Here is a 17,096-nt window from a genome sequence, read left to right as displayed (position 1 = left end):
GCTTGCAGAAGTGCTCTCTGCTCCGGTAGTGGGTAGCGCATCACGCAAGCAACACAAAGGTTTCTTGTGTTAAACACTGTTGTGGCCTTCAGTCGTGACACTGGTTTGATGCAGCTTTCCATGCTACTCTATCCTGTGCAAGCTTCTTCATCTCCCAGTACTTACTGCAACCTACATCCTTCTGAATCTGCTTAGTGTATTGATCTCTTGGTCTCCCTCTACGATTTTTACCCTCCACACTGCCCTCCAATGCTAAATTTGTGATCCCTTGATGCCTCAGAACATGTCCTACCAACCGGTCCCTTCCTTTGGTCAATTTGTCCCACAAACTCCTCTTCTCCCAAATTCTATTCAACACCTCCTCATTAGCTATGTGATCTACGCATCTAATCTTCAGTATTCTTCTGTAGCACCACATTTCGAAAGCTTCTATTCTTGTCCAAACTATTTATCGTCCATGTTTCACTTCCATACATGGCTACACCCCATACAAATACTTTCAGAAACGACTTCCTGACACTTAAATCTATACTCGATGTTAACAAATTCCTCTTCTTCAGAAACGCTTTCCTTGCCATTGCCAGTCTCCATTTTATACCCTCTCTACTTGACAATCATCAGTTATTTTGCTCCACAAATAGAAAAACTCCTTTACTACTTTAAGTGTCTCTTTTCCTAATTCAAAGGAGCTTTGCTGCGACTCAGGTCTTTCAGTGCTCTGTCAAACTCTTCACGCAGTATCGTACCTCCCATTTCATCTTCATCTTCATCTCCATCCTCTTCTATTCCCATAATATTGTCCTCAAGTACATCGTCCTTGTATAGACCCTCTATATATTCCTTCCACTTTTCTGCTTTCCCTTCTTTGCTTAGAACTGGGTTTCCATTTGAGCTCTTGATATTCATACAAGTGGTTCTCTTCTCTCCAAAGGTCTCTTTAATCTTCCTGTAGGCAGTATCTATCTTACCCCAAGTGAGATAAGCCTCTACATCCTTACATAGATTGTCATTTATATAATTCCTTGCCATTTTAGAGAATCGTAATTTTCCTTATACTACATGCTCTGAAATTCAGTTGGGAAATTATGAAACTGATGTATACAAGCAGATTAAGCAGCCTGTACCTGCGGGTTTTACACAATCCGCAATGACTTAGCCAAGTGCGAGATTTTCAATTTCTCTTGCTCACTACTTGTAAACCATGTCCTATAGAGGATCGTAGCAGTGCTTGTGCATTTTCAGCTTTCCTCAGCGTAGTGAATAGATCATTAGGGCTCTGGCACACAGCCCAACCATTTTCTGTACCATTCTCGACTATTCACAAGGTTCCAAGCACGCGCAGCGGTACGCGCCTGCGAGTTACAGACGCTAATCGGCAGCAAAGAGATACGGTTAAACACGCGCCGCCTTTGGCGAAGGTGCACCGGCATTCGATTCGCTTATCGATGTATGTTCGGCGGCGATGACACCATGACAACTTCTCTGGCACTTTGTCGTCAGTCTTGAGAGTTACTCCGAGGATGGCCGGACAATACACGGCCGAAATATCAGTGGAAGAAATTTTATTTCCATGGCTGCATGCCCGAAATTAAATGGACTGAACAGGACCTTTTTCTAGGAAATTTAATATGGTTAAATTTTTTAGTAGGATACGATTTCGCCGGAGATCACAGTTTTCCAATCATCCAAGGAAAACTCTTTTGATGTTCACTTTTGTACAATTAGCTTGAATAATTCGAAAAATACGACCGCTATCGAAAATGTATAACAGTACAAAATGTCTGTACCTTAAATTTCCTATAGAAAGATCCTGTTCATTTTTTCTATAGGACTAACAGTTTGCATCTAGTGATCAAGAGAATACGAAAATATCGTGCGTGGTTTTTTAAGGTGCAATGGGTTGCATAAAACCCGTGGATAGGGGGCAGCTGAATAACCCTGCACTTTTTTGAGGGGGAGCGGGAGGTGGGTATATGGGGCTGTAATTTTTGGTTGGATACCTGTTTCCACACGACACAATAAGTCAGGTTGCTTGTGGAATGCAGATGTGGGGAGTACAGGGTAACATTCCTCACTCCTTGGAAACAGGATTAGGAAGTGGCATAACGCACCGGTGCAGACGATGACACCAAGAACGGAGAATTTCGCAAATTGTCGGCGCGGACAGGTGTTGGTTGTGGAGTGGAGTGGAGTGGTGTGGCGGTTACGCAAGACTGGCCCTGAAGCCGGCCAGGGCGCTTAACGCGATTAAAGCTCTGGCCGGGGGCGAACCGAGGCCGCCCGCGGCAGCCGTCAGTGGCGGCAGGGCGCGCCTCGGGTGAGTACCCGCTACCCGCTACCCGCTACCCGCTACCTGCTACCCGCTACCCGCTACCCGCTACCCGCTACTCGCTACCTGTCTGTCTGTCTCTGCTATCTCTGACTTGTCTGAATCTGTGACAGCTGCTGTAGCTACCAGGCTCTGCTTATCCCTTCAACGTACTCACGTCTCGTTCCGACGCATCCAGGTGCCACACCGCAGCTCTTGATTTCGTTTACTGACGCGAGGTTTTCCACTCATTTATACGAGGTGGACCCCAGTTTCCATCGACAAAATTTTGCTGTTGAGGGAGATTTTCCATTTCGGTATAAGGTACTTGTGGTACTGGAATGCTCGTCTACAGAACAATAACTGAATTATGTCACTGTCTCCATGAGACGAAACGAGCAGGTAAGCTCGGCTGTAGGGAAGGCGAACGGTAGATTTTGCTTTCTTGGGAGAACCTTAGGGGTGTGTCTCATCAGTAACGAAAACCGCCTACAGAACACCTGCACGACCCATTATTGAGTACTGATCGAGCGTCTAGAATCTCCGCCAGGTCGAGTTAAAGGAAGACATCGAAACAGCTTAGAACCTCGTTTCTACATTTGTCATCGGAAACTTCGATCAACATTTGAATATTGCTCGATGCTTTCAAACGGGAATCCGTGGAGGTAAAAGAAAGTTGTTTTTTACGAAACACTACTGAGAAATTTTAAAGTACCGGCATTTGCGACGCAATTCAGAACGACTCATTTTTCGCCAGTAAATGCCTCGCATTAGAACCGCGCAGTGGGACAGATTACAATTCAGTCGGACGCGTACAGACAGTCGTTTTCCCTTTGCTCCATTTACCAGTCGAAAAGGAAACCGACTGACTAGCTGTGCTACAATAGGTGCCCTCGACTGTGCATCGAACCGTGGCTTGTGGAGTGTGTACGCAGATCAAACAGTACTGTGTTTCCTACCCCAATCACCTCTGTTTCTGTGAAAATACTATCACAACAGCGAAAAAGCACATAAAAGTAATCATGAGTCGGGTATAGTTATTGAGCGTGTCAGATTCTCAGAACAGTTAATTCTGTTCAGAGCTCGCGGAATTCGCCAACTACTGGAAACATAATTGTCAGAGTTGCCTTCTGCCAAAATTACGAAAAAAATAGCTCTGAGCACTATGGGACTTAACATCTGTGGCCATCAGTCCCCTAGAACTTAGAACTACTCAAACCTAACTAACCTAAGGACATCACACACATCCATGCCCGAGGCAGGATTCGAACCTGCGACCGTAGCGGTCACGCGGCTCGAGACTGAAGCGCCTAGAACCGCACGGCCACACCGGCCGGTCCAAAATTCGGTTCGGTGGTTTTGGTACTATCGCTAAATGCCATAGTAAATGATAGAATTACCGTTGGTATTGGTAACATTGGTAGGGAAGGAAACACAAATGAACGTGAGAGGGAGGAACTGGGAGCCGACTGCTTCTCTTTCTTGTTTGTTTGTTTTGCACATAATAAGAACCGCAGATCGTTCGGTGTCAGTCCTCTGTGTGTTTTATAGGCTTACAAATTACAAATTGCACTTTATATACGAAAAAGTTAGCTTCTCGCATTATTTCTACGTTTGTGTGGAATCAAAACAATTACTTTTGATGCAAGCACAGTTTACATACACAAACACAAAAAATCAAAATAATTATCGTTATTATTTTGTACGCAATACAAAGTAGGTAATCATGATCGAAGGCAAGAGTTTCCTGTCATAACTAACAAGTGCAGACGTTGCTTAGCAACAACAGAAACATGTTTTACATAAGATGGACGATGTATTGAGGTGACCCTTTTTTTTTTAATTTTATCTTTTTTTTTCAGGAAAGTGCGTTTTCTAGCGCTATATCATAACTTCTCTTTTTTCGTACTGAAACACCCCTCTGTTTCACGTCACAAAAAATTTTTCGAATGAAACCTGAATTAAACAATCACAATTTCAATTTTGCTATAAAACCGCTTATTTTAAAATAACAGACAGGAGGGTAACTGAGTAGAGCAAAAATGTTCCGTAGGTTAGGTGGCCTTTTATACATCCATATTTTTTCAAACGGTTCATCGCTTCAAATTTCTGGGGGCACCGAGTAAGACACTGATCGCATACACAAACAAGGCGTTGGAATCGAGGTAACACCCAATGGGTATGCAACATACGTGACTTACATGTAACGCAGTTACGATCTTAAATGACCGAAGCTATAAGGAAAACAACCGTAGTCTTCGCTTGCTTACGATAATGTACGGAAGTTTGCGATAATTTACAACTGTAATCATTGCCAGCATTCGCATGTAACTCAGCCCGACTGTTCTGGTATGCTTTCCATTCTCTTACGGAAGGATCTGGGCGACTATCAATAGATGCAAACGTACTTTGATATGGTTGCCGTTTCTGAGGGGTCAGCTCGACAACAAGTACCATGAGTGACTGGAACAAATTTCCTTAGAAACGTCACGTATAGCGCATACCGTCTACATTTCCACCGATACTTTCGATGCAATAGAGATACACAGGTAAAGAGGGTAAGAAATCAAACGAAATGTAATTTATAACGAGCTGTTGCAGAACAAGAGCTCCATAATCCACGATACTCTGAAAACATCTGTGAACAGCCATCGAAATTTCATCCATGGCGTTAAAGTTCACTTAGAAAATGTTTTGTAATTCAGTGTGTGTTCCTGTTCATCCGTCTGGCACGTTTTAGCTCGCATCTCCATAGAGGATGTTCTGAGCGCTACGAATAAATTTCAAGACGATTGATGTTGCTTTCTGATAATTTCTTCACTCTCGTTGCTGGTTTGGCCTGTGACTTCCAATCGTGATACTTATATTGTAGGTGCAGGGTTCATTTATTAATTTATTCATTCATAATCTTCCGTAGATCTCATCAAGAAGGACATCCCTCACCGTATTAACAAGAAACTACAGCTTTACAACTTAATGCTATTCACACTTATGCCGCCTAAATTTAATCGAGTAAATTCGTAAGGTGGTTGCTGTTTTGAAAAAATAAACATTTTCTGCCCAGTTTTACTATATGGCTACAGTTTACCATTTATTAGTAGCTCAATATATATTTGATTGTAATGGTTCAAAAAATGGTTCAAATGACTCTGAGCACTATGGGACTTAACTTCTAAGGTCACCAGTCCCCTAGAACTTAGAACTACTTAAACCTAACTAACCTAAGGACATCACACACATCCATGCCCGAGGCAGGATTCGAACCTGCGACCGTAGCGGTCGCGCGGTTCCAGACTGTAGCGCCTTTAACCGCTTGGCCACCACGGCCGGCGATTGTAATGGTGCTTTTCAAATAACTGTGTAATAGAAGTTTAACGTATTTTTTTATTCTGCTTAGAAATTGTTACAATCACTCTATGTGTGTTACGGTCCACTTAGGAAATCACAAAAATTACTCTGGAAAGTAAGGTTTTTCCAAAAGTGAAAAACTGTTCCAGGGTAAAACACGGTTGTAATTAGGAAAAACTTTTTTTTAAGATTTTAAACTGTTGCAGTCGAGAAAATCGTGTCAGTACAGTATTTCACAGTCTATTCGTTACATTATTATGCTATTAGATACCAACAATCAGTATGTGAATCAAATTACGAAGAATAATTATCAAAAACCAATTATAAGCTAAAAACTTTTTGAAATAGAACCTACCGCCAACCAACAAAAATTTCCATTTTAATCACAAAGAAAATTGTCAATACATAACTCAGTTCATTAACAAAAATTTCGTGTTTCATGTTAAAGACATCTTCTGTTTCAAGGTACAAGATGATGCAAGACTAACAAAATATGGCTTAACTGTCCACAAGTTCAGTTAATAGTTTTAAAAATGCACAGAATTTTATACAGAACAATTAATCATATACACAAAACATCTGCAATCAATTTAGAACTCTTAATATACACAAACGCTGTATAAAAGAGGACTCATTTCTCTCGACAACAAAAACAGCAGAAAATACTAGAAACTATTTATGACATGTGTTTAGTGTGTGCTCCTTCATGTGATTCTAAAATCGATCACTAGATTGAGAAACCAGCCATGAAACATTATGTTTTCCTAGGTAAGCTATCCTCTAGGTACAACACCCTTCACTGCACTACTCCTTCTCATACGGCTAGAGAACGAACGTCGCTACTTGCCGTGTAGTTAAAAGCGCCTTCCAATCCCTAAAGCGAGATATTTAGATGATTTGTAGAAAAAGTGGCTATGTTTTTACTTTTAATTTGAACTGGTAGACATTCTCATAGCTTTATTTTAGACGAGAACTAATTGAATATCTTACCATCACAGCACATAGGTGCCGGTCCCCACATGTGAGTGGTCGGCAAAGTTGAGTGCCACGTGTAAGACCCAGGTTTGATTCCCGATACTGCCAAGAAATTCTCCTAGTTGGGAGCAGAGGAATGGTAGAGGGCGCACTCAGCCTCATGTTTCCAAGTGAGGAGTTACTCGTCCGAAAAGTTGGGGTTCGTCCGTTACAGTGACTGTGTGGTCGTCGTGTCAGGTTGCCAAGCTAAGGGGACCGTGTTAGATTCCCAGTCGAGTCAGAAAATTTCTACACTGGGTGTCGGGGTGTTGTGGTGTCCTTGTGTTCTTATCCTCATAATTGACATTCCCCTATATTAAGATGGCTGAATGAGCACGTCCTGAAAGTCAATGAGTTGAACAAAAAAAAAAAAAATAGTGGTGCGTCCAAGGTCAAGAAACCTGACAACGACCTGGAGAGTGTTGTGCTGACCACACGCCCCTTCATACCACATCCAGAGAAAGATAAGGTGGTCAGCCGGGCCCAATTGGACCGATTACGACCAGAACTGGGAACTTTGCCTCCATCTGTAGCACACAACTCCACTCTGAACCTGCATAAGATGCGAATCTTACATGAAAATTATCTTTATGTCCTGCATTGTGACAGTTCAGTTGAGACTGATTCTCATTATGAGCGATAAAAACCATTGAGGAGTAAATGCATTGGGAAGTGAGGCTTCTTCAAGATGTACAGTTACTTACTTAGCACAATGTTCTTACTTCTCGCTTGTGTTGAACAAACACTTTTTTTTTACTTTAATTGCCCTTCTACACAAAGTGATTTCAAAATACAACAGGATGCGAAAATACAGAGAAAAAAACCAACAATATTTTCTTTAGGTCAACAGTTGAGAGCATCAACTAAGTTCTTGACTAGGTTGTCCAATTTTTGACGCTGTTCTAATTTGTTTCCCAGCTGGGCCTAAATGAATTTTACACATTGTGCTTCATTCGAGTATGGCCATTAATGTCTACTTCTTGTGCTAAAAGGGCCTTATTGCCGGTTTGTAACTGTATTATACGAGCCGCTGTGAGATTAAGACTTGAACTGTCAACTGTGAATCACTTGCAGGCCTGTTTAGCTTTCCTCTGAGCTGTGGTGTCAGATAGCGTCAAGTTTGGACTGTTGACTAGAATCCTTGTGCAGTCAGAAAACATTACCGCTTTTGAACTGTCCTTTGACGTCGTTCGAAGATCATTTATATCGGTTATCAACCGCAGCACCGACCACTGTGGCACTACTTTGTCTTGTTCTCCCATTCGCGTCAGCTACACTATTCAGGTAACTTTCCTCTCCCGCGTTGGGCGAATATAGGCAATTATACCTGTTCCACGTGTCTCATCTCATCACTGCCAAGTGCCAAGAACTGGCACACATGTAGCACGCACCTCTTGAACCTAACAGGGCTGAGAGATACCACAACCCCACCTGTCGCCATCTCTGAGCTGTGGCGAATCAGAGGGTATGACAAAACGTAACTGTATCATCCATAACAGACCTCTCGAACGTCACTAGGCTAGAACTCGGACTGACATTAATCTGATCCGTCTCCTCTAAATTTACCGCGCACGGAAATTTTAAGTTAACTGGAACCAGGAATAGTTTACTTTCCTTCAATCTGATTGAACATTACATTCACAGATGCAAGTAATTATTCAAACACTGTAACAATACAAATGATCACGCACTACCCCAAATCAAATTGTCACTGATAAAATATTCTCCTAAACAAACTGAACAACTCGTGACGTGTTTCCTCCTACTAATGCAAACGGAGGATAATCAAACACAATAATTCTCATGAGATCAAATGCGAAACAATAAAACGTGTAAATGCAGGTAAATTCTTACAAAATACATAAACAAAGTGCCACTGGCATTTAAAAGCAAATGAAAGGGAATAAAACTGTTTAACTTTGATATTATTAGTATCGATAGCAATTTTTAACAATGGTGTGGCTACATCGTAAGTCAATGACTTTGCAAAATTATTATGATTATGGAAATAAATAAGTTAATGGATGAAACCAGATCTTGATTATTACTCTGAACATTATTATTCAAAAGAAGTCAAAACAGCATTCCAACAGACAGATAACAATTACTTAGAATTAATCACCATGAAATGTTACTCTTGCTTATGCATATTGAGCTTTTGCGTCACTGATTGGAACACCATAGTTGACGGTGTCTCTTAGTTAATGTTCGTTAAACGGTTCCCACTTTCCTGACGCTGCCGGCGAGTCGTCGACATGTCCGTCGTTAGTCCACGATCCCTGATCGTGTATTCGTAGGACTGGTGTTACCTTACACGTCTAGATTGTGATCGCCAGTTGTGAGTGTGACAGGTACGCTCGGTGTTTGCAGAATTAATTCCAGCCTTTGTATCTGCACACAGCGACGAAAATAAAACCCCATCTTCCCACAAACGGGTGGTGTAACCTGCCGTCATAATGTTTGTTACACATTTTAGCCTCACTTTTCAGTTTTATGGTTTACGATCGCCGCGTGGCACATTTCACAGTACATCCATCTGCACTATAAACGTAAATAAAGCCGATTGCACCGTAAATCGTTAGTTCGCAGCTTAAACTAAACAATGAGTGCCATTGACAATTGTCTACGTAATCACTTCAAACATGTGGCAATCAGCACATCATACATTCACAGTTAAAGTTCTTTGTATTAATATACTAAACTAAGACGTGTCACTATATTTCCTGTTTCATTACACATTCCGTTACACATTTCACTACACATTGCGTGCCTCAACGATACAGATAGACGTACCGTAGGTGCAACCACAACGGAGGTGTATCTGTTGAGAGGCCAGACAAACGTGTGGCTCCTGAAGAGGGGCAGCAGCCTTTTCAGTAGTTGCAGGGGCAACAGTCTGGATGATTGACTGATCTGGCCTTGTAACACTAACCAAAATGGCTTTGCCGTTCTGGTGCTGCGAACGGCTGAAAGCAAGGGGAAACTACAGCCGTAATTTTTCCCGAGGGCATGCAGCTTTACTGTATGATTAAATGATGATGGCGTCGTCTTGGGTAAAATATTCCGGAGGTAAAATAGTCCCCCATTCGGCTCTCCGGGCGGGGAAAGAAAACTGGCGTTCTACGGATCGGAGCGTGGAATGTCAGATCCCTTAATCGGGCAGGTAGGTTAGAAAATTTAAAAAGGGAAATGGATAGGTTAAAGTTAGATATAGTGGGAATTAGTGAGGTTCGGTAGCAGGAGGAACAAGACTTTTGGTCAGGTGTATACAGGGTTATAAATACAAAATCAAATAGGGGTAATGCAGGAGTAGGTTTAATAATGAATAAAAAAATAGGAGTGCGGGTAAGCTACTACAAGCAGCATAGTGAACGCATTATTGTGGCCAAGATAGACACAAAGCCCACGCCTGCTACAGTAGTACAAGTTTATATGCCAACTAGGTCTGCAGATGACGAAGAAATTGATGAAATGTATGATGAGATAAAAGAAATTATTCAGGTAGGAAAGGGAGACGAAAATTTAATGGTCATGGGTGACTGGAATTCGTCAGTAGGAAAAGGGAGAGAAGGAAACATAGTAGGTTAATATGGATTGGGGGTAAGAAATGAATGAGGAAGCCGTCTGGTAGAATTTTGTGCAGAGCATAACTTAATCATAACTAACAGTTGGTTCAAGAATCATGAAAGAAGGTTGTATACATGGAAGAACCCTGGAGATACTAAAAGGTATCATATAGATTATATAATGGTAAGACAGAGATTTAGGAACCAGGTTTTAAATTGTAAGACATTTCCAGGGGCAGATGTGGACTCTGACCACAATTTATTGGTTATGAACTGTAGATTAAAACTGAAGAAACAGCAAAAAGGTGGGAATTTAAGGAGATGGGACCTGGATAAACTGAAAGAACCAGAGATTGTACAGAGTTTCAGGGAGTGCATAAGGGAACAATTGACGGGAATGGGGGAAATAAATACAGTAGAAGAAGAATGGGTAGCTTTGAGGGATGAAATAGTGAAGGCAGCAGAGGATCAAATAGGTAACAAGACGAGGGCTAGTAGAAACCCTTGGGTAACAGAAGAAATATTGAATTTAATTGATGAAAGGAGAAAATATAAAAATGCAGTAAATGAAGCAGGCAGAAATATATACAAATGTCTTAAAAATAAGATCGACAGGAAGTGCAAAATAGCTAAGCAGGGATGGCTAGAGGACAAATATAAGGATGTAGAGGCTTATCTCACTAGGGGTAAAATAGACACTGCTTACAGGAAAATTAAAGAGACCTTTGGAGAAAAGAGAACCACTTGCATGAACATCAAGAGCTCAGATGGAAACCCAGTTCTAAGCAAAGAAGGGAAAGCAGAAAGGTGGCAGGAGTATATAGAGGGTCTATACAAGGGCGACATACTTGAGGACAATACTATGGAAATGGAAGAGGATGTAGATGAGGATGAAATAGGAGATATCATACTGTGTAAAGAGTTTGACAGACCACTGAAAGACCTGAGTCGAAACAAGGCCCCTGGAGTAGACAACGTTCCATTAGAACTACTGACAGCCTTGGGAGAGCCAGTCCTGACAAAACTCTACCATCTGGTGAGCAAGATGTATGAGACAGGCGAAATACCCTCAGACTTCAAGAAGAATATAATAATTCCAATCCCAAAGAAAGCAGGTGTTGACAGAAGTGAAAATTACCGAACAATCAGTTTAATAAGTCACGGCTGCAAAATACTAACGCGAATTCTTTACAGACGAATGGAAAAACTGGTAGAAGCCGACCTCGGGGAAGATCAGTTTGGAATCTGTAGAAATGTTGGAACACCTGTGGCAATACTGACCCTATGACTTATCTTAGAAGCTAGATTAAGGAAAGGCAAACCTACGTTTCTAGCATTTGTAGACTTAGAGAAAGCTTTTGACAATGTTGATTGGAATACTCTCTTTCAAATTCTGAAGGCGGCAGGGGTAAAATACAGAGAGCGAAAGGCTATTTACATTTTGTACAGAAAGCAGATGGCAGTTATAAGAGCCGAGGGGCATGAAAGGGAAACAGTGGTTGGAGAGGGAGTGAGAAAGGGTTGTAGCCTATCCCCGATGTTATTCAATCTGTATATTGAGCAAGCAATAAAGGAAACAAAAGAAAAGTTCTGAGTAGGTATTAAAATCCATGGAGAAGAAATAAAAACTTTGAGGATCGCCGATGACATTGTAATTCTGTCAGAGACAGCAAAGGACTTGGAAGAGCAGTTGAACGCAATGGACAGTATCTTGAAAGGAGGATGTAAGATTAACATCAACAAAAGCAAAACGAGGATAATGGAATGCAGTCGAATTAAGTCGGGTAATGCTGAGGGAATTGAATTAGGAAAAGAGACACTTAAAGTAGTAAAGGAGTTTTTCTATTTGGGGAGCAAAATAACTGATGATTGTCAAGTAGAGAGGGTATAAAATGGAGACTGGCAATGACAAGGAAAGCGTTTCTGAAGAAGAGGAATTTGTTAACATCGAGTATAGATTTAAGTGTCAGGAAGTCGTTTCTGAAAGTATTTGTATGGGGTGTAGCCATGTATGGAAGTGAAACATGGACGATAAATAGTTTGGACAAGAAGAGAATAGAAGCTTTCGAAATGTGGTGCTACAGAAGAATGCTGAAGATTAGATGCGTAGATCACATAGCTAATGAGGAGGTGTTGAATAGAATTTGGGAGAAGAGGAGTTTGTGGCACAAATTGACCAAATGAAGGGACCGGTTGGTAGGACATGCTCTGAGGCATCAAGGGATCACAAATTTAGCATTGGAGGGCAGTGTGGAGGGTAAAAATCGTAGAGGGAGACCAAGAGATGAATACACTAAGCAGATTCAGAAGGATGTAGGCTGCAGTAGGTACTGGGACATGAAGAAGCTTGCACAGGATAGAGTAGCATGGAGAGCTGCATCAAACCAGTCTCAGGACTGAAGACCACAACAACAACAACATACACATTCCGTGGTATGCACTAAGCAGTTTGTACCTTTACGGCCTAGAAGTAGCTTACCGGTCAACATATCAAAGTTTTATACTTTGTCAAAACACAGTTCCGGCAAATGAGCAACGTTACACGTAAAGTACACACCAAGATAATAAAGGTAGCGCTGGCCAAACACGGGTACTTTTTTACTGGCCACCAAGACAATGAGTAGCAGTACATACACGGCACAACAATCACCTCCACTCTCTTGAGCTTGCTACCGACTCTTTGTTGATTCCTTCTCTCTTGTCTTCTTGATGTGATTCTACATCACTCAGTTCCTCGCTTCACGTAACACTTTCAAAAATCCTAATTACATCGTTTTACAGTTTTATACAAAAATAACAATTCCATATTAATCTCTCCATAGAAAATGAATTCAAATAACATGTTAACAGATAAGAAGCTGCGCAACGTCAGAATAACTGAAAAAGGTCATCGCATTCATAACAGTTACATTAGGTAAATAGAAATATAATTGTACCTGTAATTAAGTTTACCAAACTCATTTTGAAATAACCTTTTCCATGTATGACGAAAGTAAGGCAGGAAAGAAGTAAAATGAAATACAGTAACGAGAAAAAAATGTATATTTGCCTGTAGTGTTATCTTCAATAGGGTCCACGTGCGTTGCGCTCCGGAACTGTTAAGAGGCTGGTGCAAGGTTCCTTGGAGCATCTCGTCTAGAGGATATGTGTGTCATTCTCGACATTCTGCTTGCACAAACGCAAGCAATATATATTAGTGATAATATATCGCTATTGGACAAGCCAATAAGCTTTTTTATTTAAGGTATTTAATTCATATGATCGATTTCGAAATTATAGGATTTTATATTCAGGCATGTTTCTCGCAGTTTCAGTTTAGTTGCACTGAATGAAATTGAAAGTGAATAATTTATAAAGCTAGTGCGTGAATTACACAACCAATAAAACAGTTTAATGGATTAATCAGTCAGTACCAGTATAATGAGATACAGATGAACGCCTATAAGGTTTTATCTATGGAAGTGAATCACGCCAAACCAACGCTAGTAGAGTTGGTTGTAATGATTCAGCAACAGTGGCTTCCTTCAGAACAGACAATTTTTATCGCTGAGATTTTGCAGTGGCTGAAGTGAGGAACAGCAAGTAAAATACCTGCCAGGCACTGAAGTGGGAACAGCAGATTAGTCATGTAAATGTAGAAAGTTTTATATTATCGTTATTTACAACATTTGCTAATTACATTCAGAGTTTACTTTCTTTATACGCTGTACAAATGGAATTAAAATCAATTAAATTAATGCTGAATCATTGGTAGCTGTAACTTTCTATAGTTACGTGGAAGTGACTCACATTCTAGATGACAACTGTAAAAATTGTGATTAATAATAAATAATTAGCACACTTCTAATTTAGAACGAGGCGGACCACGTTCAGGCGCCAGGAAACAAAATTATACTTGAATTATACATGCTTATTACATCGTTTGTATTTACAATGACTCACGCTCCTCTTTATGTAATACGTCTAATACGTGGACCGTCACCATTGTTATTGTCATTCGTTTCAGATAAATCTTACATCAGTAAACACATGAAGCATATATTTTATATATGGTCAGGGTACATATATAATTTTTACACTACTTGACTAAAAGAAGGGATTGGATAATAGGATACATTCTGACACATCAAGAGATCACCAGTATAGTATTGGAGGAAAGGGTGGAGGGTAAAGACCTAACAAGGAGACCAAGGTATGAACACGGTAAGCAGATTCAGAAGGATGTAGGTTGCAGTAGTTACTTAGAATTGAAGAGGCTTGGTTAGAGTGGCATGGAAAGTTGCATCAGGCCAGTCTTCGATCTGAAGACAACAACATTACATGCACAATAGTTTAGCCGAAGAATTATTTTTTTGTGTTTTTCATGTAGACTATGATATTCTGGGATTATTAAACGTTAATGAGGTAGTCACTTGCTAGTCGCGGAAAATCTTTTCGCAAGTTCAAAAAAATGGCTCTGAGCACTATGGGACTTAACATCTATGGTTATCAGTTCCCTAGAACTTAGAACTACTTAAACCAAACTAACCTAAGGACATCACACAACACCCAGTCATCACGGGTCAGAGAAAATCCCTGACCCCGCCGGGAATCGAACCCGGGAACCCGGGCGCGGGATTTCACAAGTAATGTAGGCATACACCACATGCACCGTGGAAGAAGCGATACGACAGACTTTGAAAACTCTCAGTAGGCTAATACCAGTATTTCATAATATTTTTTGGGAGGTGGGACGGCGTGCTTTACGCGGAATGCAACATTTCTGCGGACCAAAACTGGAGACAGGCTCCAAACCGATTTCAGTGTTTTCGTCGCACGGTTCGTCTGGTGTGCACAGGAACAAACAAACTGGCATTATTCCGCATGCGAAGAAATACCTGAATGCCGTTTTTCTGACTCCATTTGCTATTGGAAGTGGAAGTCCAAATGACAATAGAAGGTGCCGTACCGCTACATATATACTGCGCAAAGCACGGTTTGTGTGCAGCACCCTCTAATCGTTTGCGATGTATTTATATAGGCATAGTTGTGCAAGCGATGCATACTATTACATCAGAAAGAAAGGGACAAACTGATAGTGGTCTATACCATCGGCGTAACGTGGATATGTTGTGCCTTCTGTAATTTGCTTTCGATAATATTTTAATTTCTTGTTCCTTTTTTTTAATGAAAAAATTATTCTTCGTAAATTTTACGCATGTGATGTTAATGACTTGAAAAAATAAAATCGATATTTTGTATCAAAATTATTTTGATGGAGATCTATAATTAAGTAGGCGAGTGTTTTGTACTTTTGCTCACTTGTCATACTTTCGCCTCTAGCCAGCCCTGTAATAAATTTTCTTATTCCATTTTTAAATTGAGCCATTCACTTTTAAATGCTGTAGTCTTTTTCTTAAATTACGAAAGTTACTCGGGAAATTACAGTTTTTTGACAGTACAGTTACTCGGGAAATCACAGTTTTTTCAAATGTGAAAAAATGTTCGAAGGTACAACATAGTCATGAACCTAGGAAAAAATATTTGACTGAAATTCAAAAGCATTGCGATCGAGAAAATCCTGTCAGTATTCTATTTTATAGTCTACCAGGTGCATTATTACTCTACTAAACACCAACAGTTAGTAATTGACATCAAATTAAGCAGAGGTATTATCAAATACCAGTGAAATGCATTTTGAAATAGATACTATTGGAAACTACACAAATTTCTATTTCCAAGACAGGTAAGATCGTCAAGACATTAAAGAACCCCAGTACGTTTGCAAGTACCACACGTTGTGTGGCAAAAGACCTTCGTCTGTTTCAAGGTCGCACAACTGACAAAGTATGGCTTAGCTGTTGACGTGTTATGTATATAGTTAAAAAAATATGGCATTTTACTCGCCAAAATATTCTGTACCTGTAGAATTAACAGTTTATTCCAAATACCTTTAATGTATTATGAAGCACGTAAATGTTTCAAATAGGAAATATATACTAATGCAGTGCAAAACACAACCCCGTGACTAACAACAACAAAACCTGTAGAAAATCACGGGAACTCCTTATGACCGTCTAGTGCGCATTCCTTCATGTGAATCCAAATCTATCACTAGACTGAAGAACGCCAAAAACAAAAAAAATCGTTTGTTCGCAGGTAGACTATCCTCTAGGTACAACACTCTTCCCTACGGTTTCACTATAAACAACCTGTCAGACATTGCTGTAATAATTAATCTAAACAAGTGTATCGGAGACGCATGCTCACATTTTCTGTTAACAACACGATGTAGCTGTGTGTGAACTTGTTAAAGCACTGCCTTTCAGTTACTGTGATTAGATGAAATGAATGCAAGTGTGTAGTTGAAAGAAGTTAGGCATGTACATGGAAATGAAATGTTGAGAAGTTACCGACGTATTTCAGGAATGTGGCTCCCATGCAGTACACACCGCACGCACAGCACATTGGCTCCATTGTTTGCCCAGGGAACGCCGCATTCACTACGCCTATTGATGGCTCTCCGTCCTGTTACGTGCTACACGCTGCAATTCAATGCATCCGTTGTATCGCTTCTGGCGGCTCTAGCAACACAAAGCTAACCTGACTTCTTTATGTGACCTCTGCCCATGTAGTCAGTCGGAAAGCCTAAATAAGCAGCTGGATAATGACGCGATGTGGTAACACACAAAATTCTTTATATTTACTCAATAAATATGTCTATAAAAATGTTGCTGTCATTATAATTAATACATAGAGTGGTTCTTGTTCAGTATTAACCTGTGCAATTCCAACATTTGGCACCAAAACCCGCCCTCCAGAATTTTGAAAGTGTAACACTGTAGAACACTTTTACAATAGCAAATCCACCCTATAATGTT

At 40.5% G+C, this 17,096-nt stretch overlaps 1 protein-coding gene across 2 annotated transcripts in view; it reads left to right on the top strand.

Moving 5' to 3' along the window:
- The first annotated feature begins 2,297 nt into the window (after positions 1–2,297).
- The window catches only part of LOC126412477 (transient receptor potential protein), a 451,880-nt gene continuing 437,081 nt past the window's right edge, over positions 2,298–17,096 (top strand). The window contains exon 1 of one of the 2 annotated variants that reach the window (XM_050082094.1): positions 2,298–2,317. The gene's annotated coding sequence lies outside the window, so the exon portion shown is untranslated. The remainder of the gene's footprint in view (positions 2,318–17,096) is intronic. The other variant, XM_050082095.1, reaches the window with a different exon arrangement.

Source organism: Schistocerca serialis, chromosome 7, assembly GCF_023864345.2.
Source record: "Schistocerca serialis cubense isolate TAMUIC-IGC-003099 chromosome 7, iqSchSeri2.2, whole genome shotgun sequence".
Taxonomy (NCBI): Eukaryota; Metazoa; Arthropoda; class Insecta; order Orthoptera; family Acrididae; genus Schistocerca; species Schistocerca serialis.
Note: the sequence above shows the minus strand (reverse complement) of the source record. Positions and strands in the feature narration are given on the sequence as shown.